Below are 26238 nucleotides of genomic sequence, written 5' to 3' on the forward strand. Positions count from 1 at the left end.
GAGTCTCACGCTCTTATGACTGAGCCAGCCAAGCACCCCAATTTTCATTTAGTTTTAATGAATTCAAATTGCCATGTCTTGCTAGTGGCTCCTGGTTTGCACAGGGCAGTTATTGGCAGTAAATGACATCTGGATACTCTACCAATGTTTAGAGTCATCAAAAGTTCACTTATGTGCAGCGTCTCTGTGAACTTCACTAATTCAGTAAGTTATTCTGAGCTTGTTTATTGTACCCAAGGTGACAGGGATAATAGATCATGGCATTTTCTTCCTCTCTAAGCTTAGAAGTGGCTTTATAATCTTTCTCACTACTAGGCTCTAGAAAGTCACTGAGAGAAGTAAGCAGTATGCTAATATTTACTGTGGACTAACTATGTGCTGAACATCCAATCAAGTGTCACCTCAGAATTAAATCCTAGTCATTCTAACAACAGATCTGCATTTTCTTCTTTGTCTCAGGAACCAAGATATTCTTCTTCATTTTTTTCCTACCATTCTGAGAAAGAATCTCAGGGACATATTGTCAGAATGAAGGAATAAAGAAAATCAGTAGGTATTTGCCAAATCTGCCCCAATAAGCTTATAAGCAAATGATGAAAAAGAGGTAAGTATATATTCGACATAAATATGCACAAAATGATTAAAACCTCCTAAAAGGGTGTGAAGGTTGAAGTTTCGACTTTGCATTCCAGTGGCTGGGAGAGGGTGGGAAATGGTGAGGAAAAGCATAATTATGAGTTTAAGCTGTACTGTGTGAGGAAGAACTGCCAGAGGCATACAAAGTCATCGGGGGGGCGGGGGGAAGGATACCACTATGCTCTTTCAATATCTTGTTCTTAAAAAACAAAAGTAATCATTCCTGGAACTCTGATAAGAAAGGTTCCAGTAGGCAGGTCAGCTGAGGTTCAGCCAGGAAGGCTATTTACTTAACAGTGTGCTGCCGGGATTGAAGGAAAGAGACACTCTTATTTTGAAACTCAACCGAAACTATAACCCATGGGAAAAGGATTCACACATTTTCTAGGGAGAAGCAGATGTCATCAATAATAATAACAACCCTACATAGCTACTGGGGTTATAAGATTCACGGATGAGAACTCCTACCATATTCATATATGATAAATGCCATCTTTCTCTTTACATAAAGGTAATAATGCATTTTCAAATCATCAGATAGCTAAGAAATATATGATCTTTCAAACCTAAGTTAGGAGATGAATTCTCTGAGGCTAAAAGGTGCTCATGTGAGGCTCTCACAGGTACAGATTTCATTTTGTTGCAACAAATATGCATGAAGTGGGTGCCAGGCACTATGCCAGATGCCGGGTGTAAATTGGGGGATGAAAGAGACACAGTCCTTGTCCTCATTGAGCTTAGATTCTAGCAGGGGGGACACATCTAAAAAATAAATGCCATAATAAATATCTAATTAATGCCTTAAAGGGAAACCACAGCATGCTATGGGAGACAAAAAATGGGGAGAATGTAATTTAGGCTGGACAGCCAGGGGAAGTATAGATCTCCTAGTTTCTCTCTCACTGCCAGTTAAACAGATTCCATTCAGCTGTCTATCAAGGATTTCTCCAAGCAAAATAATTCTGTAAGCATCCAAGTCATTTAAGTATTATTTAAGGATTTTGTGGTCAGAAGCATTATTCAATTTCCATCCTTGACATGTGAGTCAAAAACTTTTTTCACTCCTAGCACCCTGTACCACAAAAAAATAACAACGCAATCCATATGTCATTCCCTTCAGATCTTGATAAGGTTCCTGAAACCTCCCTTATTCCATGCTCTGCAGAAGCCAAAGTCCATTCCAACACTTTGCAAATTCCCAAGGAGTTTATGGCCTCATGGTCACCTCTGGCCTCAAACTCCTGCTTTTGCTGTCGGTTTAGATTATTGAATATATTACTCCCTGTAAATGTGGTTTCTGTTCCACGCCATGTGAACCCAGCTGTGCAATTCAGCCTCCTTTATGATTGCTACAGGACTCCCACTCTCACAGGACATTTGTGTGTATTTTGAAGATCTGAGGGGGTAGGGGTGAAAAAGTTTGCATTTGTCAGCATAAGTCAACTGCTATAACAATCAAGCCTCAACGGCAATAACTTAGCAATAGCAAAAGGATATTCTCTTACTCATATCATTGTCCCATGGAGGTGGCAAGGGGACAGACAGAGCCTTCGTGCATCTGGTGGCTCTAAGTTCAGCTGGGGTCATGGCGCCCTCCACTTGGTCTTCTACGGCCAGCCTGCAGGAGAGGGAAGAGAGTGGAGGTTACAGGGGTAGCTGTGTAAGCCAGGCCTGGAGGGGGCGGCCCCACCCCTGCCGGATCCCATTGGCTAGAACTAGCCACGTGACTGTACCTAACTGCAAGGGACGCTGGGAAACGTAGTCCAGTTTCCAGCCCATGAAGAAAACGGGTTTGGTAGAGCACCTGATCTGTCCCTGTCACAGGACCTGCGCCGCGGAAACACAACTTCAAATTTAATGTTACATCGCCTAAGTTTAGGAATTCCTTGGCCTTTTCACTACTGGGGAGTTTTTAATGTAACGTCGAGCCTCACGCTGACATTCTTCTCTCTCCCTTCCTTCCTTCTACCCTTTTCTCTCATCCCTAACCCAACACTAATTAATTAATTTTTTTTTCTAAAAAAGTTTTGTAACTCTTTGTCATCGCCTCGATCTCCCACAGATTCCTGAAGCTCTCACCAACCATCAAATGTCCTATCGGAGAAAGAAGTGTTTCACTGGGGAACTCCATGGGCCATCGAATTCGAAGCATCTGAGATACCACATGTGTGTCTGCTTTTCAAACGGACTTAAATGTATTCTGGAGAATATGAAGCCTCAAGATAAAAATAATCTACTTCTGGCTCAGGACAATTCCCACAGGAGCCACCTCTGTGCTCTCCTTCTTCTTTTGGGGGAAGAGTTCCTTTGTACCCCATTTCTCCAATATGCTGCCTAAATCCTACAAATATGATTGGTGTGTGTGTGTGTACAAGCATGTTACATTCTTTCTTTTCTCTTTGCTGGTGAAACTGAACTGTGGGTCCCCAAATCCTGCCATGTCCTCCACTTGCAGACAGAAGCAGAAGCAAGAGGCAGAGAGGAAAAGTGAACTAGGGGTTTGGGGCCCCTCAGTCACTCTTTTCCTGGTCCTTCCTGGTTATATGAGCCAATAGGTGCCCTTCCCTCTCTGACCTAGTGCACATATATCTGTCACTTACAGACCATATGTGGCAATTTTCCTGAAGAGTCATTGTTTGCTATCAAATTTGTACAACCGGGCAGCCCAGGTGGCTCAGCGGTTTAGCCCCTGCCTTCAGCCCAGGGCCTAATCCTGGAGACCTGGGATCGAGTCCCACGTCAGGCTCCCTGCATGGAGCCTGCTTCTCCCTCTGCCTGTATCTCTGCCTCTCTCTCTCTCTCTCTCTGTATCTCTCATGAATAAATAAATAAAATCTAAAAAAAAAAAAAAAAGGACAAATTTGTACAACCCCCCAAACATTATTTTTATTTTAAATCATATATCTATAAATATGTAGTATATATAATATATTATATATGTGTGTAAAATTGGATAGAACCCTGCCTAGGGATGCCTGGGTGGCTCAGTGGTTGAGCGTCTGCCTTTGGCTCAGGGCATGATCCTGGGGTCCTGGGACTGAGTCTGCCATCGGGCTCCCAGCATGGAGCCTGCTTCTCCCTCTGCCTGTGTCTCTGCCTCTCTTTCTGTGTCTCTGATGAATAAATAAATAAAATCTTGAAAAAAAAAAAAAAGAACACCTGCCTATAGCTAGATGCCCAGTTCTGTACATACTCCTCCTCACTTAGAGGTGCTTAGATAGCAAAGATGAAGAACACACCCTATTCTCAGTTTGAGGAAGGGTCTAACTCCTTCATGGAAGAAGTTTTGCCTGGGGACCCATGACATAATGAGCCTTTAATGCGCTTTCTAGCTGGATGGACTTTTGGGGAGTGGGGCAATAGAAGCTGGGATATACAATGGAGTATACATCTGAAAAGTCTGCTGAGCCATGTGGCGTCAGGAAAACTGGTCCTGTTTGCTTCCTGGAGGTTGTGATAAAATTTATAAATAATTTACAACACAAGGACTTCAAGAGAGGCTTATAGGAAAGAAAACTCAGTGCTATCTCAAGCTGCTGGGAGCAAGCTGCTAGTCCTCAGCTACCTACCTCCCCCACTACAAGTGCCAGTCTTGAATGGAAAGGAAACACTTGTAGCTCCATTTCCTCCCTCTTGGGCACAAGCAGCTCTAAAAAAAGAAGCAATGTGAACAGAATGCCTGAGAGAGAGCTGTAGCTAGGGTTTGCAAACTGATGAGGAAGCAATAGTGTTAGAAATAGTTTGAGATTAGGGCAAGCAAAGAGATTGGCAAATTAGAAAATATATTCTACAGGGACAGAAACATCAGATAGGATCTACCTCACTACATGTTTTGTTTTGTGATGTTTTTCCTTCCTTTGTCTCACAGTTGAAATTAGCATTATCTTTGCATCTAACCATTGCCTGCTTCTTGCTTTTTTCTTCTTATACCTGGGAGTTTCTATTTGTATTTTAGCCACCTTGTTTGAGTAGATAGATGATCAGCCACAGCAGGATATGGGTGGTTTTTTTTTTTTTTTTCAAGTGAGACTGAGCACAAGTCTAGCCCCATAACCAAGGGGGGCTGGTGTCCCACATAAACATCTGCCCATGATTTTCATTTGTTTTCCACAGATTTTCACAAATAAAGGGATCCAGGGCTCTGTGAGGAGGCTACTGTCAAATATGTCAGTCTTATTTTCCTCTATGTGAAATTTGAAAATCAAATTTTAGGAAAATAACCAAAATGACTTACATTGGTGTTGGTTAGGATCATTGGGTTTATCATATAAAAACTTGTTTTTGGTTTCTGATTTGGGATTGATTTTAAAAATAAATTGTTAAACATGATGTTTCAGCTGTTACATGTGATGTTTTTGGAAATTCATAGGTTGTATTCTAATCTCCATCACTGTAAATGATTTCCATATTACTCTGATTATAATTAATCTAAGAGAGAAAGTAGAACTCATATTTTTAAAGAAAGCTCTAAAGTCACCACATTTGCTGTGGTGGTTTTAGTTTGGCAAACACTGTTATAAAATCACTGCATAGCCCGTGTCCTGTGATCTGCTAATACTCAGATATATACCATACTCCTGGGCATGGCGACTTACTCCTGTACTTTTAGTCTGTGCAAAATCCAAATACTGTGATAATAACCAGAGAAATAGTAATGGTAAGTTGGCTGGTCCCAGGTGTCCAAAGTGCAACTCAACTGGGTTATAGAATAACTAGGTTGTCCAGCATTATCTATGTACTCATTTCCCAAACAGGCTACACATCATAAACACCTAGAGAGGTTTAAAATGTTTAAAATGTTTCCCAGAAAAAAAATAAAATAAAATGTTTCCCAGTTTATTTTTAAATTTAAATGGAGTAAGGGGCACCTGGGTGGTTCTGTCGGTTAAGTGTACAACTTGTGATTTCAGCTCAGGTCATGATCTCAGAGTCATGGGATCCAGCTTCACATGGGATTCTGAGCTCTGCAGTGGAGACTGCTTGGGATTTTCTCTCTCCCTCTGCCCTGTCCCTCCCCCTGCTCATGTGTATGCTCCTGCACAGAGTTCTCTCTCTCTCTCTCAAAAATAAATAAATAAATAAAAATCTTTAAGTAGAGTAAAAGTCACTTTTCAGTGTCAAGTTCTATGCATTGGGACAAAGGCTCGTTACTGTCATCACAGTCAAGATCCAAAACTGTTTCATCACGCCTCCCCAAATTCCCTGTGCTATCTCCCCCCCCTTCTTTTTTTTAAAAGAAGATTTTATTTTTTTAATTCACGAGAGACACAGAGACATAGGCAGAGGGAGAAGCAGGCTCCCTATGGGGAACCTGAAGCAAGACTTGATCCCAAGACCCAGGGCTCATGCCCTGAGCCAAAGGCAGATGCTCAATAACTAAGCCACTCCAGCACCCTATGCTATCTCTTTTTACCCAAAACTACCTACCCTCCGCCCTTACACTCTAAAAAACAATGAATCTGCATTTTCCAGAATGTCATATAAGTGGAATACAGTATGGAAAGTGGATTCCTCCACTAAAGGTTCATCCTTGTTTTTTTTGTTTTTGTTTTTGAGAAAACATGTGTGAGCAGGGGGAAGGGCAGAGGGAGAGAGAGAAGCTTGAGCAAACCCCATGCTCAGCATGCAGCCCAACATGGGACTTGATCTCATGACTATGAGATTCTGACATGAGCCAAAATCAAGAATTGGGCACTTAATGCCCTGAGCCACCCAGAAGCCCCTCATCCTCATTTTTGTTCAAAAACTTATCCCATTTTAATTGCTGAGTACCATTCCATTATAGGGATTTATCACAGTTTGTTTTATATCTCCAACTGAGAGATACTTCAGTTATTCTCAAGTTTGGATGATTATGAGTAAAGCTGCTATAATCATTCATATATAGATCTCTGGTGGACACACATTATCATTTCTTCTGGGAACAGAATATCTAGGAATGGGATACCTGGAAACTTGTAGAAAACATTTCTATACTCACTGAATTACAATCACTTGGGTGTGAGGCCTTGGAATATATACTTTTAAAATGCTCCGCAGGTATGAATTCTTAATGGGTGCAGAGTGTCCTTTCAGGGTGATGAAAAGGTCTTAGAAAGAGATATAGGTTATGGATACACAGCACTGTGAATGTATGAAATGCCACTGAACTGTACGCTTTAAAATGATTAATAGTTAATATTATAGTATATAAATTTTACCTCAACTAAAAGCGATGCTTCCCAGGTGATTCTGATGTTGGGAAGTCCTGATCTTAGGAGGCTTTCATATTCAAGTTGTCTGTATTTGTTAGACGCTGGCCTCAAGATAACAGCCTCGGAAGTGGGCCCTATCTTCAACTCATGGATCTGTAACAAAAGGAATTTTCTTTAGAAAGTTTGGGGAGTCTTAATAACTTTTGGTGGTTAGAAGGTAAACCTGTAGTTTAAGTGCTCTTGGAGGGTGCTCCTGGTTGGAACGGATCTAGAATTCTAGGTCACCACAATTCTGCTTTGGTGTAAGCAGAGCTCTAAGGAATTGGCATTAAGCCCGGGTCCAGCTTCTCCTGGAGCAGAGCTGTGTGGCTGGCATTCTTCTCACGGAAGGTTACCAGGGACATGCCAGCTCTAGAGTCTGTTGAGACATTTTACAGAATAACTGTGGATGCTTGCGATTGGCTGCCTATCAATTCCCATCCCTCTGGGGTTTTTACTTTTCATCAGCAGAGATAGAGCTGCTTACTGCAACAGATGAATAGACCACACCTCATTACACTGGCACAAGATAACCTTACATTCATAGCCCTGACTGTGCTCGAGTATGTCTAGCCCTGCAGATATGAGCCAAACCAGTCAGACAGGGTGTGAGATTAAAAAAAAAAAAAAAAAAAAAAAAAGCATAGGACAATGAAATGAGTGACCTTAGTCTTAGTTCTGGATTTTTCTTTTGCTGGAAAGACTGAAGTGGAGGGACAAAGAATAGATTCTCTGGGTCTCTTGGGTCCTCCATTTCCTATTCAAATCCAGAGTCTACAGACTCTGTTTCCCTCAAAATCCCTATATCCTTATGCTTTCTGTTTTTGTTTTTCTGTATCACTTGTGTTTCTAGCCACCTTTGAAACCAGAGGATCATCCTACATGAACATCTTCTTCTGGGATTTGTGTGTTCCCAGCTGTTTCGTCAATGAGGGGACAAGCAGAGAGAGAAGATAGTTGGGAACTGGAGCTCAGAGTCGAACTCAATCCCTCAGGGTTTCCCTAAGCCCCAGTGAACTGTGGAAAGTCCTTCCGAAAGGCAGGCGTCATCCCAAGCTCCATGCATCTCTGGGAGGACTGAATCTTAGAATCTGAAAAAGACACACTTTGGCCTTTTTCTTACTAGCTCCAAAGAACCCTGTCTAGTATGTCAGGGGAGTCCTTTCTCTACCTTTTCCTTTCTCCCTGAAATAGAAAGATAGATTGGATAGAATGGATAGATAGATTGGTCTCAATACTGCAGAATTTTTGACACTTGTCTTTTACTCGTCTGGCCATCATTGCCTTTTCCCTATTAAGTTTCATGAGCTGAAACATGAAGGGGAGAAAGGCAGATAAGACTGTACTTGAGATAAAGCAGAGGTGGAAGGATGGCCTGGAGAAGGGGGTGCTTTGTATGATGTGGGGGAAGGAAAAAGAGAGATTGGGAGGGGGGGTAGTATCACAAGGAGGTCACAGTTCAGTCTGGAACCGGTGAGGAAGAGATCACTGACTCAGCTTCCTGTCTACCTAGACTGCATCTGATCATGAGAAAAAATGAATTTACAGCCCTCCCCCGCCCCCACACCTTGACTTTCTTGCCCGGGAGCGGTTACTACAGATTGGTCATGGGGATGAGGGACAATCAGGAAAACTTGTAGGCAAGACCATTTGTTTGGCTGACTTTTTATCTTCCTTCCTGGACTTCTTCCCCCAGAACTCAGTGTCTTTAGAGACTCCTAGGGTGGAGAGCTCTGGGGCTGTCTACCTCAGCAAGACTTTAGGTACTTCACCATTTCTGACCACTCTTCTTTCCTCAATCTTATTTTTCTTGTATCATCTCTTCCCTTTAGAACTGGTATGAAATTGGGCTGAAGGTGTGGCAAATGGCACAATCTTAAGATGTTCACTCTCTCTCTGCTTCCACGTGATATTTTCTTCTACCCTCACTATTACCCGAAGAAACAAGCAGGGCAGAAGTGTGAGGAAACATGGTAGTGATTTTGGTGGAGATATATTTTTGGATGCGGGAACATAATGTGTATTACATAGGAAACTGACTTGACTCTATCGACTTGTATACATGAAAGGTCAAAATTCTGGAGTATTTATATGGAAGCATAAAGTTAACACGCTTATACATCCGTCTATGCATTCAATAAATATTTATGGAGCCTTCCTATGCACCCACTATTGTTCTATATGATTACTATACCATATGCTGGAAAGGAGAGGAGGAAGAGACAAAGAGAAGGGAGATAAATAACTGCCTTAAGGTAGTTAACATCTGGGATTCATGCGAGAGAGATTGAACATCTTGTCTGGTGCACACGATGATGATCCCTAAGGAAAACAATACAAGTGCTTCACTGCCTATAAGGGAGACCAAGAGAGTACATAATGACATCTTGGCAAATCATACCTCAAGGAACATTTCCCACAAGGTTGTGGTTATCTGGGTCCACACCCCCCCTTGGTTGTAACGGTGGTGAGCAGACCATGTTCTGTCATTAGTAAAAGCTCTTTTTGTGGGAACAGTGGTGTACTTGTGGACAGAAGTTCACGGTGAGTTCTATTTATAGCTTCTGATGACTCATTAATATGTTACCTTAGCAAAGGCTAGCTCCAGAGCCAGGCTTCTATTACCTCTGAGTCAAAAACATTCTCACTGGAATATTCTGATGACATAAAAAGCAAATTGTCTGTAAAAAGCCCCAAGCAATTTGCGCGTCAGCCTTTTTAAGTTGGTGTAATATTAGCCAAACTTACACTCAGTATTGTAAACTACAGTTGTCAAAGGCACCTGCGTCTCCCAGCGTTTACCAACATTTAGATTTTGTGTTAAAGAAAAAAGAAAAAAAGAATTCACTGGTAATCTTCTGAGGAGTTAAACCAGAAGTAGATCTGGAAAATATGTTAACCAGTCTTCAAAAGTATTTCCGTTCCCGGAAGTCTTCACACCCTTTGTGACTATGCCTTTTGTGACATTTCCACACATGTGACCTTCACACTCACCACGTTGATTCCAACAGACAAGTCGTGGTCAGGGTTTTATAGAGATGGTAAGGTAAGACTTTGAAGCTGCTGTACATCATCAATTCAGTCTGAAAAACAATCTCTGTGGTTAAGCATGTTAAATCCCCTTGTGCTTTCACAGCAGCTTGGCTAAAGGTTACTACTATGAAGGCTCAGAGGGGGAGACCGAGTGCTCTCGCTGAAGCGAATTCAGAGGAGTTACTCATCTTGTATGCATTTCCGTGGAACCTCATCATCAGGTATCATTCTATGCTTTATTAAAAATATAGCATATAACAAAGGCTACCAATGCCAAGTGCTAGCAAGGACTTGAAGCAACTGGAACCTTCATACGTTGCTCTACATTCCTGGTACAGCTACTTTGGAAAACAACTGGGTGGTTTCTTACAAAGTTAAACACACACTTAGCATAGAAAATAACAATCTCATTCTTAGGTATTTACCTAAGGGAAATGAAAACACATACCCCTGGTGGGGAGTGGTACCTGTGGTGGAAACAGAGCATTCAGGCAGATGAAATGGCACCTTCAAGAGCATGATAGGTTGGAAGACTGAGGATGTGGAGCAGCGAGGGCAGGAGAAGGCAACGAGACGAGGCTAGAGGCATATTCAGTGCTGGGTTTTGTGGGCCATGGTAGGCATTTTACTCTTCTGAGACTGATGAGAGACTATTACAATGTTTTATGCAGGAGAGGGGCATACTCAGATAGGACCTTTAAAGAGAAGTCTGGCTGCAGGGTGGAGAAGGCACCAGAGGGAGGCATGTATGACTGTGGGAAGCCAGTTGGATTGCCATGGGCTGGTCTGTAGGCTTGAAGATATTCTCTTTTCTTTTTTTTTTTTTTAAGATTTTATTTATTTATTCATGAGAGACACAAAAAGAGAGAGGCAGAGAGACATAGACAGAGGGAGAAACAGGCTCCCTGCAGGGGGCCTGATGCATGATTCTATCCCCAGACCCAGAATCACGCCTGAGCCAAAGGCAGATGCTCAACCACTGAGCCACCCAGGTGTCCTGAAGATATTCTCTTTTATCCCGAGATAGTTTGCACTGATGCCTTTTATATAACAATATTTCTAATAGAAACAAGAATGATGAATGGTTCCTCTTAAAATTTGTTGTTATAAAAATACTCAATAGATAAAAAAGAATTCATGTAACATTAAATTATAAGGAAAAATCCACAGGCATCTCCTTATTTCAGGACTAGAACATTATCATTATGAAAACCCTCTTTAAACAAGGACCACAACTCTAGTTAATTTAACAAAATAACTGTGTGCTCAATTTTAAAAGGGGATTCAAACTTTCCTTGGAATGCAGTGATATCAGGATTTTCTAATAATCAGAGCTTTTACACAATAGGAGAGGCTGCCTTGGGAGGCCATGGAAGGCCCAGGGAGGCCAAGGGGCAGCCTGTGTCAGGGTGTGGGTGAAAGTGTCCAGGGAGGGTAGGAAAGCTGGTAGTGACTTGGCAAAGGTGCCAATCCTAAAATATTCAAATTCTAAGAATCCTAAAAATTTCAATGCCAATGAATAGAATAAATATATTAGGAGCAAAGCTTTCAAGGGGGCATTTAAAAACCTTGGGTGTGGCTTCTTAGAGTAAATGTGGAAGTACGGCTGTTTTTTGGATAATTCCTTGATATTTGAAATAAGATGGAACCATGTGCATACATAAATTCAAATACATAGCAATTTATGTGGCTGAGGTATTTTGAGTTCTTGAGCCCTTGAAGTAGTGAGTTAGGAGCAGAATGAGGGGTTAGTGTTTTGAATTCAAAGAAACAGTGGCAATAACTCCAATTCCTATTCTGTAGCATGGATTGGCACATGACTGCTTTTGGGCCAAATGATGATTGTTTTTGTTCCATGAGCTAAGGATGGCTTGTACATTTTGTGTTTTGTTTTGTTTTTTAAAAGATTTAATTTATTTATTCATGAGAGACACAGAGAGAGAGGCAGAGACACACAGGCAGAGGGAGAAGCAAGCTCCAGGCAGGGAGCCCCATGCGGGACTCAATCCCAGGACTCCAAGATCATGCCCTGGGCCAAAGGCAGGCACCAAAATACTGAGCCATCCAGGGATCCCCTGGTGTGTACCTTTTGTCTGACTGACTCAACTTTTAAATTTGAGATAGTTGTAGATTTGCACACAGTTATAAGAATACAGAAAAAAGTTGATAAACTGGATTTATTTAAATTTAAAATTTTTGTGCATTAAAGGACTATCAAAAGTGTGAAAAGGCAACTCACAGAAATGGGGAAAATACTTGCAAATCATATACTTGATAAGTGATTAATATCTAAAATATACGTTCTTACTCAACAACAAAAATCCCCAGACAATCCTATTAAAAACATGGGCAAAAGATGGGGCATCTGGGTGGCTTGGTCAGTTGAGTATTCAACTCTTGATTTCAGCTTAGGTTATGATTTCAGGGTAGGAAGATTGAACACCTCCCCCCATCCAGCTCCGTGCTGGGGGTTAAGCCTGCTTGGGATTCTCTCTCTCCTTCTACCCCTCTCCCACTCCTTTTCTCTAAAAAAGGGGAGGGGGGAAGGACTTCAATAAACATTTCTCCAAAGAAGATATAAAATGGCTAATAAGCCCTTGAAAAGATGGCCAACATCAATAATCATTAGGGAAATGCAAATCAAAACCACACCAAGAAAAAAAAAAAACCAGCAAGAGACCACCTACAATCATTAGGATGGCTATGAGAAATCAGGGAAAAAAAAAACTTCAGAAGATAGCAAATGCTGGCAAGAATGTGGAGAAACTGAAACTCTTACACACTGCCGGTAACAATGTAGGATAGTGTAGCTGCCATGGAAAACATTATGGTGGCTGTTCTAAAAATTAAAAACAGGGACTCCTGGGTGGTTCAGCAATTAAGTGTCTGCCTTTGGCTCAGGGCATGATCCCAGGGTCTGGGATGGAGTCCCACAATAGGCTTCTGCAGAGAGCCTGCTTTTCCCCCTGCCTGTGTCTCTGCCTCTCTCTCTCTCTCCGTCTCTCATGAATAAATAAAATCTTAAAAACAAACAAACAAAAATCCAGAGCTACCATATGATCCAGCAATTGCACTTTTAGTTATATATACAAAAGGATGAGAAGCAAGGACTTAACCATATATAAGTACACTTAGGATCACAGCAGTATTATTCACAATAGCCAAGACAGCTCAAATGTCCATTAAATGGATAAAAAGATAAGCAAAATGTGGTATATACATACCATGGACCATTATTCAGCTTTACAAAGGAATGAAATTCTGGGAGTACCTGGGTAGCTCAATCGGTTAAGCATCGGACTCTTAGTTTCAGCTCAGGTCATGATCTCAGGGTCATGGGATCAAGCTCTGTGTTAGCTCTGTGTACAACACAGAGTATGCTTGGGATTCTCTGCTTCTTCCTCTGCTCTGCTCCTTTCCCCACTCATGCACTCTCTCTCTCTCTCTCTTTCTCTCATAAATAAATAAATAAAATATTTATTTTATTATTATTTTTTTAAATGGCATTTATTTATTTATTTATTTTTTTATTTATTTACTTATTTATGATAGTCACAGAGAGAGAGAAAGAGAGGCAGAGACACAGGCAGAGGGAGAAGCAGGCTCCATGCAGGGAGCCTGATGTGGGATTCGATCCCGGGTCTCCAGGATCGCGCCCTGGGCCAAAGGCAGGTGCCAAACCGCTGCGCCACCCAGGGATCCCCAATAAAATCTTTAAAAGGGAATGAAATTCTCATACATGGTAAAACACAAATGAACCTAAAAAAATATGCTAAGCAAAATTAACCAGACACTAAAGGACAAATACTGCGTGATACCACTTATTCTAAGGTATCTAGAATAGTCACATTCATAAAGACTGAAAGAGAGTTGCAGGAAAAGAAGAATGAGGAATTGTTTTTAAGTGGCTACTGTTTCATTTTGGAATGATAACGTTCTGGAGATGGGTAGTGGTGATAGCTATATAACTCTATAATGCCACTAAACTCCATTAAATAATAAACTTAAAAATGGTTAAAATGATACATTTTATGTTATGTGTATTTTACCAAGATTTGAAAAAAAGGAATACAAAGAGATCCCATGTATACTCCAGTTTCTTCTGGAGGTAAGTGTGGTATCATCTTAAAAACTATACATCAAAAAAAAAAAAAACTATACATCATATAACCAGGAAGTTGACATTGGTATAATCCACTGATTTTGTTCAGATTTGCCTTGTTTTCCATGTACTCATTTGTGCAGTTTTTACGTTTTTTAAATGTTTGAAAACAATCAAAAGAATAATAATGTGTGACAAGTGAAAAGTATACATAATTCAAATTTCAGCATCCATAAATACAGTTTGATTGGAACACAGCCACACTCATGGATTTGCATAATGTCTATATCTACTTTTATAGCTACGGTGGCAGAGTTAAGGAGTTGGTACAAAGACATATGGCCCACAAAGCATAAAATATTTACTACCTGGCCCTTCACAGAAAAACTTACTGACTCCTGTTCTAGAGTGTAATTAGCTGCCCCCACCTCCAAAAAAAAAAAAAAAAAAAAAAAGCAGTGAGTGTAAAATAACTTGGGAGAAAGCCACTGAATAATATGCATAACTTTAGGCAAATGAATCATAATGAAAATGATAAATTGTCAAGGTTGTATTTATAAAATGTAAGTTGGTGTTATTTGGCCTTGCTGGGAATCTTAATTGTTCCCAACATACATACTCTTAGCTCTTCTCACCAGGGTGAGTGTTGAGTACTGGTATTTTTTTTTTATTGGTTCTTATATTTTTTGTCATTATACCAATGAATATGCTTTTGATTTAAGTAACAGAAAACAGAACTGAATGTAGTTTAAATAATAGGAAAATTGTATTATCTTTCATTAAAATGTGAGAAACACAGGGACTCCAGAGTTGACTAGTTCAAAGGCTTTAAGATGTAATCAAGGAGCCAGGTTCTTTCCACTTTTCTGTTCTGCCATCCTCAGTTTATTTTCAGGCACACCCCCTCATGTTCTCAACATGGCTGCCATAGCTCACTGTGTCCTAAGGTTGGAAGAGGGGAAGAGGCATGTCCCTTCCATGTGCCATTGTAAGGATGATGTAAACTCTTGCAGAAGTCCACTGACAGACTCCCTTCCTCAGTTGCTTCATAATCCTACACTAGCCTTGGTAAGAAGAGAATACCATGACTAGCCTAGACTAATCAGAATTCATCCCTGGGATGGAGAAGAGTCCTGTGTTTCTGAAACATGTGGTCATCTAATATGTGGACCAAAGGGGACTTCATCAGCAAAGGGAGTGTGGGAGTGTGGGAGTGTGAATACTGGGAGGTAACAGATATGTCTGTCATTTAGTTCGGGTGTCTACAACCTTCGTTGTGGAGTGGATGAACCAGGAAGTGGGATTTCACCAGACATCAGATCTGCCAACACCTTGATCTTGGACTTTCCAGTCTCCAGAACTATGAGAAATGAATTCCTGTTGTTTATAAGCCACTGCATCTATGGCTTAGCAGCCCAAAGTGACCAAGACATCATTGAACATTGCTCACCATCTCAGTCTTAGAGTACTTTTGAATGGTGACTTCCTTTCTTAGGTGACAGAACTCAGTACTAGTCATCTCAATTTGTGGGTGGAAATAAAACACTTACATCATCCTGATTCATGAAGACTTTCAAATTTACCCACAGTCAACCCACCCCCTTTTTAGGAATAGGAGGAAAAGTCTGAGAAAGGTATGTCTGATTGAAACAGAGGAAAGAGGTCAGCGTTATCAATGAGATGGGTGGGGGATGCTGCAGGAGGGGGATCTGAAAGCTGAATACCTATATGGTGGGTACACTTGGGGCAAAGGCCATCAGAACAGGAAATCTGGAGTAACGGTTATGCCTCTCTCTCCTTTAGATTCAGTGGACACTCTCAGCTGAATCTGAAATCCTGAGTGATTAGAAGTTTCAGATGGAAGCTATTGGGGGTGCCTGGGTGGCTCAGCTGGTTAAGCTTCCGACTCGTGATTTCGGTTCAGGTCATGATCTCAGGGTCATGAGCTCAAGATCCATGTTGGGCTCTGGGCTGGGTATGGAGCCTGCTGATACTCCTCTGCCCCTCCCCACCTGCTCTCTCTTTCTCTCAAAAAAAAAAAAAATTAAAAATTAAAAATTAAAAAAAGAAAAAGAAAAAGAAATAGAAAAGAAAAAGATGGAGACTACTAAATTCTTCAGACTGGTCCAGAGGAAGACTGTCCTGGCCTGGGTTAACCCTAGCAGACTTAACTCCCGTCCTTGTCAAGCAGCAGCTCTCTCCACCTTCAGGCCACCAGGGTGTATCAATCTTTGCCTGCATCTTCCAGGAGGGCCAGCATGTCTACAACAGTAGCTAAAGTCTTGCAGGGGGTTGTAGGAGGTTGGGCCTACCGGTCCCTCAGTCAGATCTCTTTCCTGTCTGGTTTATTTGTGATGTTCTTCCTAGAGCCAGAATGCCCTCACACCCTTTTTCAGACTTTGGAGAACTTTCCCTGAAACTTCTTTTGTATCCATCTGCTCTGAGTGCATTTGATGGATATCGTGGGTACAATTTGGATCTTGGTAACTACTCTCGAAGCATCAGGGAGCTTCCAGGAATGGGATGGTGCGGCTGGGGGGGGGGGGGGGGCAGGAATAAATTCTGAGTGTGGCAAGGAGGAATCAGAAAAAGTGCCACCATTAGTGCCCCTGGATGTTCAATAACAGAACACTGGGATGATGCAAAAAGCACACCTGCCACTCTTGGTGAACAAGCAGAAGTATGAATGAGCAGAGGTGGAAGTGGGAACAAACGAGAAGAATGCTTCATATCTCAATTACTTTCCCTTTGAAATCCTTGTATTTTCTGGTGTGGTTAGTAAAGAATTTTTGCTTCAAATTCATATACCTGTACCAAAACTGTAACCAGAATGCTTTGGAGAGAATCTTTTATTAATTCATATCCCTATTCTCTAGAGAAAGGAGATAGAAAATCCAATTGTATAGCATGAATAATTATTGGAAATAAAGGGGGGAAAGACAACATTAAACAGAGACAAGAACATGATTATAAAAGCATGTCATAAGCACTAGGCATGATTCAGCTGCAAAGTGAACTCCAGGCTTCCCAGCAACCAACTCAGATTGGAGAGTACTGCTGGTTATACATATAGTTCATGTAGCTGATAAGATAAACAGGTCAGTGGCCCCAAACAAGTAAATCATTCTTGGTACTAAGACTAGATGCTAAATGCTAGATCTCTAAATGCTTTAGAGAGTCCCCTGTAACAGGACAGTGAAATGCTGAACACTGTGGTCAACCATATCTTTACAGGAGATCCAATGATAAGTTCTTTCTAATAGCATCTTTCTTTATAGCAAATCTACTGAGGGGAAGGGTGGGTGGTGGTTGTTTCTTTGAAACGTCAGTGTGTGTTCATAACTTTGGAAAGCCAGAAACATATTGGCAAGTTAAGAAATTTCGATGTTTCAGTGAGAACAAAACCTAAGAGTCTACCTTCTAGAAGAAAAAGAAAGTCCTGTCTTCAGAAGCCCTCCTCTCACTGTTCCCCTCCTCCATCAACACACACACAAACACATGCACACACACAGACTTCTCTAAATTCTCATTCCATGGCTTGGCTGGATGAAAGAAAGATAATACTATAATAACTCTTTTTAAAATTAAAAAGAAGCTACCAATTAAGGAAACCAGGCAATAAATTATAGTGAAAAGTGATTCACTCTTATATAATAGTAAATCAGATTTTGTGGGTCCTGGAGCTTATACAATGTTGGGGAGCTCTCTTTAAGGAAAATAATACAAAATTATGAATATAAAATTGTGTGAAAATAAATATACGTAAAATGAAAATAAATCACAACAAATTACTGGCGCCATGGAGATTTGAATCCTTTTCTTCTGAGATTAGGTAATTTACCAGAAATGCTTACAAAGAAAAGCTTCCTGATTGCAAACTGCCCTCCCCTTCCCACCAGCAATGAACTCCCAGCACTTGCAGGGGCCTGGGCAAGTGAGGGGCCCTGCAGCTTAACCTTCATTAATTCATGGCTTTATAGAAAAGTCTTCAGAGTTCCCGTCACTAAGTCTACCAGCTTTTCCTAGAAGAGGAAGCTTCTCTCCTCCTCTGATAATGCAAACTGTGAACTGTTATTGACAAGACCCCAAAGAAATCAATGCCTTTATTTCTTTAAAAATGACTCCCTATCCATCTGGAAGAAATAATAGCTCTAGTCTTGCTCTTTTTAAACTGATCATTTGCCCTTAATCACATGTCAGGCTCTAAATATGGGGTATCCTTGGCTCTCATGCAGCAGAATTTCCAGAGAAGTGTTTGGGGCCAAAGAGGAGGAATGTGAGATCTGTTCTCCTCTGTGAGGCAAACAGCAGGAAGTTGGGAAAGTCTGATATTTCCAAGCGTATTTTCTGTACGTCTTGTCCTCTGTTCAAATCAATTTTACTTTTTTTTCTTGGATGAAGAGCTATAATCAAGCTGCCACTGCAGAGCTGTGAGAATTTTGACTTCAGCTTTGTTCCTGATGAATTTTCTAAGTGGAAAAGCCAGATGGAAAAACAATCTCCAATCTAAAATGTAAAATCTACTTCAAGACAAATATTGCCTATGACTCAGAAAAATTAGAATTCAAAAATGAAACCTCAAGGACACAGGTTTTGCTGAGATTGTTTCCTCTTTGCTTCTTGTACTTTTAATCTGGAATTTAAGCACTGTTAGCATATTTGCTACACAATAGATTTCCGGTAGTAAGAGGAAAGAGTCATAGGTTGAGTTTAACTGAAGGAAGACACAGGCCCTCTAATGATTAACACAAAATGTAAAGTGGTCGGATTTTTAGAAAGTCAACAAATGGTTTAACACAGGAAGGTTCTCTTACATGCATGTGTGGTGCCTTTGAGTAACTGGGCTCCTGGCCGTCGCTGAATGTCAGTGATTCCCTACAGATCCTCTGCAGGTGTGTGTGATGGGAAACTGGGTGAGTGTGAGTGCCCAGGGGGAGGCCGGGCTCTGAGCCAAGCCTGGAAAGCAAAGCCTGGGGTTCTCAGAGCTCATTAGTCAACCTCCTGGCCCAGGGGGCTTTGGAGAAATTAGGGAAGCCTTTTAGAATTGACGTCTTTGCTTAAAAGGCTGTAGAGCTGCCAAGGAGAACCTACCAAGCTGATCCACAGGATCTCTGTGCACGGGGAAAAGAATGGGAAATGAGGCATAAGAAGGAAAAAGAGGCAGGAAAAGGAAGCAAATAGAAGTTCAAGCCAAAGCTGGAGAAGAAATACTGATGGACAGCTCTGGAGCATACAGTGAGCTCTCAGTAACTCAGAATAGCGTCAAAGAAGTCTGATGTGGATAAAAACATAAATTATGTGTTAATTTTTAAAATAAACATAAAGTTATTATTTTAAGGCATGTTCTTTAGGAGTTAAAGAGCTGAGGAAGCAAGTAGAAATCCTCCAGGGAGTGTTTATCTGCTGGGGGGGGGGGGGATGCAATTGGGTCAATTAAGTGTTATAAAATAGATGTTAAAATCACTTTAAGTACTTGAGCACAGTTTGTTTCCTTCAGGAGGCTAAACATGATTTTAGCATTTGTTTTGCAAATCTTGTTTTTCAAAATATTGCTTTGATGGAGTCTATCTCTTGAGCTTTTTCTGCACTTTTTCTTTTTTGCAGGTGAGGAAGAATGTGGTTTTGTCCCATGTGGAGTATGTTAGTATTGCAGCAGTAATCGCATAATGCTGGTTCCCGTTTTGTACTTACTATAGACCAGGCTCCTTATTGATGATCTCTTTTTGCATCTGCTTTTTGAGGTTTTCTTAAGAATTGGCAGTCTCCATCCACTAAAACACTGAACACTGAAAAGAAACTGGAGTGCACAGAGTGAGACGTCCATAAGGTAAGTCTTCCATTTGTGTTCCCGAAACATTCTGCCCAGAGTCACCGCAGCTCACCAGTCCCCAGTGTTTGTTTGCCTTCCAAGGTGGTGTGCTGAGCATTTAAAGAGCATCACCACAGTTAATCCTCACTACAACCTTACACGGCGACTACGATTACTCTCTTCGTTAATCGACGAGGAAGCTGTGGCACAGAGCGTACTTGCCCCAGATCACAAGAAAATAGGAGAACCGGGATGAGAACTCACATCCGTTTTATCACGGCTGTACTTCCTTCCCATTATCCTCACTGCAGATGGCCTCAAAGCCTGGACTTTCCCCTCTCCCCCATCTGCTTGTCCAAATCCTAGCCATCCTTCAGGGCCCTGCTCAGGATAACCCTACAAGCATTTATTGAGTGCTTACTGTGTGCCAGGCTCTCACATACTCCATCTTCTCTAATCCTCATGAAAGTTCTACGAAGTATGCACTATCGTTGTCCTCGTTAACAGAAGTGAAACTGAGACTTCGAAAGTCACACAGCTAGTAAGTGGCAGAGGCAGCGCTCAGCCAGGACACCCTCATCTGAGGCCCTTGCCTCCCTGCTGGGACACACGCACACCACAAAGCCCTCCTATATCCCCAGCTTGTAGTGATTTCACTCCTCTGGGGACGGCCTTAACACTTCTCATCATGAACCAAGAGGTATCTGCTTGCAAGTATTCTAGAATCTTCTCTTCCAATGTTGCTGTCACTGGCAGAGAGCAAAGACGCTATTTTTAATGCTTGGTCATAATGCCTGGCAAACATTAAGTGTGCAATAAACAATTGGTTTATTATTAAAAAAAAAAGTTTTAGCTCCATGAGAGTGGTTGTAGGGATCCTACAATCCTACAATTTCTTGTAGTAGAACAAGAAATTGGACTAATGCAAATCAAACTCTTTAAACCTCTGCCTGGAATTATGTCATCAGCATTTTTAACTTCTCAAAAATCAAATATTTGATTTGTGCCCTAGAAAAAAGTGAGAGAGGAGAAGGGGCGACTGAACAGTGGGGTGATTCGGCCCACCACTGTTCTCCTGGCACCCTGGCCTCCATGTGGGCATGCCCCAGGGGGTGTGCACCTTCCAATCAGGCAGGGAACCTGCACAGCTCCCTCTATAGCTGCCAGCACAGCCACATGAAGACCCAGAGTCCATAAAACATGCTGAGGACAGAGTCCTTGACCTTGGGGCTCTGAGTCTTCATTATGGGTAGCAGCACTCAGGGGCCACCGTTTTTAAATGAAATTAAATTCTCTCCTCCTAACTTCCATGAACTCAATGGCCTCTCAAATCCATCCCTCGTTTCCTTTTTTTTTTTTTTTTAAAGATTGTATTTATTTATTCACAAGAGACACACAGAGAGAGGCAGAGACATAGACAGAGGGAGAAGCAGGCTCCATCAGGAACCTGATGTGGGACTCGATCCCAGTACCCCGGGATCACGCCCTGAGCCAAAGGCAGACACTCAACCACTGAGCCATCCAGGCACCCCCATCCCTGTTTCCTAAGTGATATAAGGTCCAGCAGCGCCACCCCCCACCCTCTTGCTCCAGACAGATGGTCTGTCTCCAGGCAGTAAATCATTCACACTGGCTGCTCCTGGCGGAAAAGAAAAAGTAGAAGAAAAGAAAAAAGACATTTCCATTGATTGAACTGAGAAATAGGAGGGGTTTTGTCCATAGTCTCCGCCATAATGTCTGCAGGGAATTGTCTTGGCTGAGACACTCCAGCAAATCATCCAGGAAGAACAGGATCTACTTTTCATTTCAGAGGAAGAGGAAGAGGTGGGCTGCTTGGGGAAGGGAGAGAATTGAGTTGGTGGGAAGTTTTGGGACAGCTGGGTGTTTAAGAGTCCCTGGGCCAAAGGCAGCCAGAGAACGTGAACATTTCAGGCTTTCAACAGAGAGGAATCCTAAGACTGTTGACCCCTCTTTAGGCAAAGAGGGAATTGGACAAGGAGTCATGAAAGCAGGGCATGTGAGCTGGAAATCCTGAGGGGACAGTCTTCTCCACTCTGATATGAACATCTGTTGGCTTTGGCTCCATTTGTGTTTTAGGGTTTTGGGCTTTGTTTTGTTTTTTTAACAAGGAAAATCTCTCCAACAGCTACATTTCTAGTGCTGCAGTAGGTCACATTTCATTCTTCCCGAACATGGTTGATAGGCAACAAAGGGGAGAAAAGAGACGACTTTAGACTTCCATCCAAAATTCTTAATGTAGGGGTCGGTTAAACCGTTTTATTATTTGGTTCTTCCTCTGAAGAATTCTGTTTCCTGTTTTCCCTGTTGGCAGTGGTGCTCTTCCTTCTGCCCTTCTGCTTCCCACTCCCCTCCACTCCCTTTCTCTACTTTCATTTCAGTGGCTGGCAAAATCAGAACGTTATTTGGTTTTGAAATCGTCACTGCGGAAATTTATGAAATCTCTTTATCCACAGGTTTTACTAAAGCGGGTGGGAGCCTCTCTTTTTTTTGGCAACAGTTTGTGGAGCCTATGTGTGTTGGGGGAGGGGTTGGTGCTGGAGACAGACCAGGGGACCTCTCAAGGACTCCCCTCCTTGTGGTAGAGAAAAAACCCTGATCCTCAGAGTAAGAGCAGAGCATGGACATGGGAAAAGCTCCTCTGCTTCCTCCCCAGGAGCCAGCAGGAGGCCTGGTCATTTTGGCAAATAATGGTGGCTCATCGCCACCACTTTATTATGTGGCTGATCTGGAAAGCAGATTGCAGAGAGTGTCAAAGGCGGGCAGAGCCTTGAAAACAGCTTTTAGGTGTCCTGACGACACTCCCGGATGGGGTCTCGGGCACCTGTGCCCGCAGGGGTACCTGGTCTTCTGGGATCAGCTGTGTGGGGTGGACAGTCCCCTTCCTGTGGAAAGCTGCACTGGTGGGGGGACGGTGGGGGGACGGTGGGGGGGTGGATCTCAGGTGGCTCCGGCTTTCTGAGACCATATTATGAAAGCAACTAAATGACATGAAATAATCACTTGAGCTGTACAGCAGATTGGCGCTTGATTGAAGCCACTAAGTGCAGAAAATGGTCTCAAGGATCCTAAAACAAACAGAAAGCTGAGGGAGGAGGAGGGAGAGAGAAAAGCAAGCGTGCATCTTCAAAATCTGGACGCACCGCACCGCTTGACTGTGCAGGTCTGAGAGCGGACTGCACCGCTGCTGCACTTCTACCGCTAGGTTCTTTCTTCCTTCCCCTTAGCCTCTGCTTCCCGAGCTCCAGGACCTGAGGCGGCGCCAGGACTGGTCCCCGGGGCCCCAGTGGGTGGCCGGGAGCTAAGACCCACCTTTTAAAGGAAGGAAAGAGGATGACTGGATGACAAGGTCTGTTTTGTCATGTTTTCTACTTATAAGTGAAACCACGTTCGGAGAAAATTTGTGACCGTAAAGTTGGCATCTATCTATCTGGGTTTTTTTAGTCAGTGGCCTGTTGGGGGATTTTCTCTCTACTTTTTAAGAGAAAATAAAAGCCATTGGAGAGAAACTCCCTCAGGTTCTCGCCACACACCTTTCTTCCGCCCTTCCCTTCGTCTGCTCCCTCCACCGCAGCTGAAGAGATTGCTCATTGCCACGGTCAGTTTCCCTGGTAGCCTGATGGACTTGGCTCCCTTCTAGTCCCTTCCCCTTCCTGCTGCCTCTTGCTACTGCTTCATTTCATCAGCATTTAAACCAGCTTAAGTTTCTCCCAGCCCCCAAACAATGCCCTCCTTTGTGGCCACATTCCTTTCCAGTGTATTAACTATATTTTTGTAATTCTGCATTCTTGATGCTCTAGGATCTGAGGCCTTGTTGACCAGGGGGGCGGGGGCTTGCCTCTCTTCAGCTTAGCTAACTCCTAGAGACATAAAACAACTCACCTGAGAGTGTGTCTGTCCTGTGCAAACTAACCAGTTAGGAACCCATACCCTAACCACCTCTTTTATGTAGCTCTCACAGAACCACTGTACTTGGCCCACTTCTTCCTACCCTAACCATCCCAGGGCCAGATATCAGACAACTACAGACAGCCCCTCTGCCCAGAGCCTGCGGGAATCATTCCCACTAGCCAATCCTAAGCCTGTTCACCCCACCTTGCCTTTGGTCCCTGTAAAATCCACAATCAAGTCTTCTGTCCATGTTTCCCCCCACCACCGCCCTGCCTCCTGGTGCTCCCCCCAAGTGGCCCTGTGTGGCCCGGTGTGCCCCTCCTCTTGGGAACTGTAACAAATTATGTATTCCATGTTTCCATCTCCTGATCTGCTAACTCCCCATTACTGGAATAATAATGAAACTTCACATTTTCTAATTTTAAAATATCAGCCTGCTTCCTTATCTGTTTATTTTTGGTTTCTGTCAAGTATATTGAAACAGGTGTCTATACTCACCTTCACCACCTCCTTACCCTCTGCTCTGAAAATCTCCTGAAGTTTAGCTTCTCTTCCAGCACTCCTCTAATACTGCTCCTGTCAAGATCACGAATAATCGTGTTGCTAAAATGTAAGGTAACTTTTCTGGCATTGTTTGATTTAAGCTCTAAGCAGCATCTGATACGGGTAATCACTGTTCTCTTGAAACTGCTTTCCTTTGGCTTTAGTGATATTTATCTTTTTTACCACAGTTTCTTAGAATCTTTTGTGGGTTCCATTTCTGTTTATCTGTTTACTGCAGAATCCATAGAGAATTCAATAGTATACTTGTCATCTCCACGTGGATATCTACTGCATTTTAGAATGGGGACATCCTAAACTGAGATCACAGCTCCACCCCACGCCCCCTCCCCACTGTACTCCCTTTCTCAGTGAAGGGCACTGTCCTCCCTGTTGTGGTTCCAGACAGAGTCTCGATGGCGTCCCTGGCTCCTCCCTCTGCCACATTCCCCACATCTAGTCACTGAGGCCTATCAGTTTTACTTCTTCAGTTTTTCCAATCTATTTATTTCCGTCTATCTCCATGGTCGCTAATAGTTTCTCTGACTCCAGTTTTGTCCCTTTCTTCCATTTTTCACATTGCAGCCAGCGCTCTCTCTACACATGTGCATCAGAATACACAACCGCTTTGTGGAGACTTTGTACCCCTTTGATTGTGCCTCATTACCCTTGGGATAAAGGCCACATTTCTCCACATGACCGCCAAGGACTTTCTTCTTGAGTTCTTCTCAAGAAGAGTGCTTCTCTTGTCTCATTTCCTATCATCCCTGCTGTTACCCCATCATATGGAACTGTTGGCAGTGTCTTAAATGCCCTTTCTCATCTCTTAGCCTTTGTCTGTGCAGTTCCATGGATTCTCTTTCCTTCTCCTGTTCCTGGCGCACTCTAGCTCATTATCAGATCCCAGGTTAGAGATATGAATCCCACCTCTTAAAGCCTTTTCTGATTTTTAGGTGGCTCCAGAGCCAACAGAGTACCTCAAAGATCAAAAGTCTTACCACATTCCTGTCAGTGTCTGATAGTGGTAAGCACCTTGAGGGCAAGCCCATCTCTGGCTGACTATACCATTTCTAACACCTTGCACAGTGCTGACAAAAATGCTTGCTTAATAAATGACTGTGATTCCAACCAATGCTTGTGGGCAAGAGTGGTTCAGTGAGATGGCCTGTCCTGAGAACACTAACATTATTGTTCTCATGCTCCTTTCGTCATCAAAAATAATATTCACTGAACGCTAAATACAGGTCATGCTATTTTCCAAGGGCAGGGAAAATAGCCAGATGACTTCCTTATTTATTCCATTGAAATGGTATTTAAATAAAGTCACTTTCATTTTTTATTTCAGTGGTGATTACAACTGAGATCATCCTTGTAGGGGCCAGTGTATGGAAGCCCAAAGAACTAATCACTGACCTTAAGCAACACTAACCTCAGGGGGATAGATTTCCCAGCTATCCATGATATTTTGACCATGTACATCTAACTATTTAGGAGAAGCTGAGAAATGCTAAGGCCAAATCATCACCTCTTAAAAATATACTTGTTTAGGGTTTGTTTTTCAACTGTTTGACCTGGACCACATGTTTCCCATCTCTCATTCTCATAAATAATTAATAAACCAAAGCCATCTTTTGGTTTGCTTGTAGAAATGCAGTTGCTAACATGATATGCTAATATTAATGGCTAATATGGGAAAAAGGAGGTCATTGTGAAGCACAATGAGGTCACTATTTATGAGTTAGTGGAATTTCTGATGATCTCCTAGAGCAAAGAGACATTCCTACATCTGAAGCTTTGAGCATATCTGGCAGAAACCATAAATAGTATTGTAACTTACACATCTGCTCCTGGCTGGCGATTGCCATCTCCAGAGTCTTCACCCACATTTGTTATAAAACAGTTGCAAAGCCCTAACAGGGAAAGCCAGGCCATTCCTGGATGAAATTATTCCATTTCATCTTCAGAGAGGAGAAATT

The 26238-nt window shown here is 42.3% G+C and overlaps 2 long non-coding RNA genes across 8 annotated transcripts in view; one reads left to right on the forward strand and one right to left on the reverse strand.

Annotated features, from left to right (window-relative positions):
- LOC144314102 (uncharacterized) overlaps positions 1 to 9418 on the reverse strand; it is a 33807-nt gene extending 24389 nt beyond the window's left edge. For 5 of the 6 annotated variants that reach the window (XR_013379763.1, XR_013379764.1, XR_013379765.1 and 2 more), the window contains exons 1-3: positions 9271 to 9418; positions 6837 to 6983; positions 2142 to 2254 (exon numbers count right to left, since the gene is read on the reverse strand). This is a non-coding gene — a long non-coding RNA (uncharacterized LOC144314102). Of the gene's footprint in view, positions 1 to 1221; positions 2033 to 2141; positions 2255 to 6836; positions 6984 to 9270 lie in introns of those variants that run through there. The other variant, XR_013379766.1, reaches the window with a different exon arrangement.
- A 152-nt stretch (positions 9419 to 9570) lies between these two features.
- On the forward strand, positions 9571 to 23320 carry LOC144313420 (uncharacterized). Of its 2 annotated transcripts, none has more exons than XR_013379071.1 (4): positions 9571 to 9915; positions 10006 to 10123; positions 19746 to 19831; positions 23059 to 23320. It is a non-coding gene; the product is annotated as an uncharacterized LOC144313420 (long non-coding RNA). The 2 variants fall into 2 exon arrangements; XR_013379072.1 differs by having other exon boundaries at positions 9571 to 9910.
- Positions 23321 to 26238: the final 2918 nt, after the last annotated feature.

The sequence above is a fragment of the Canis aureus genome, chromosome 5 (genome assembly GCF_053574225.1).
Source record: "Canis aureus isolate CA01 chromosome 5, VMU_Caureus_v.1.0, whole genome shotgun sequence".
Classification (NCBI taxonomy): domain Eukaryota; kingdom Metazoa; phylum Chordata; class Mammalia; order Carnivora; family Canidae; genus Canis; species Canis aureus.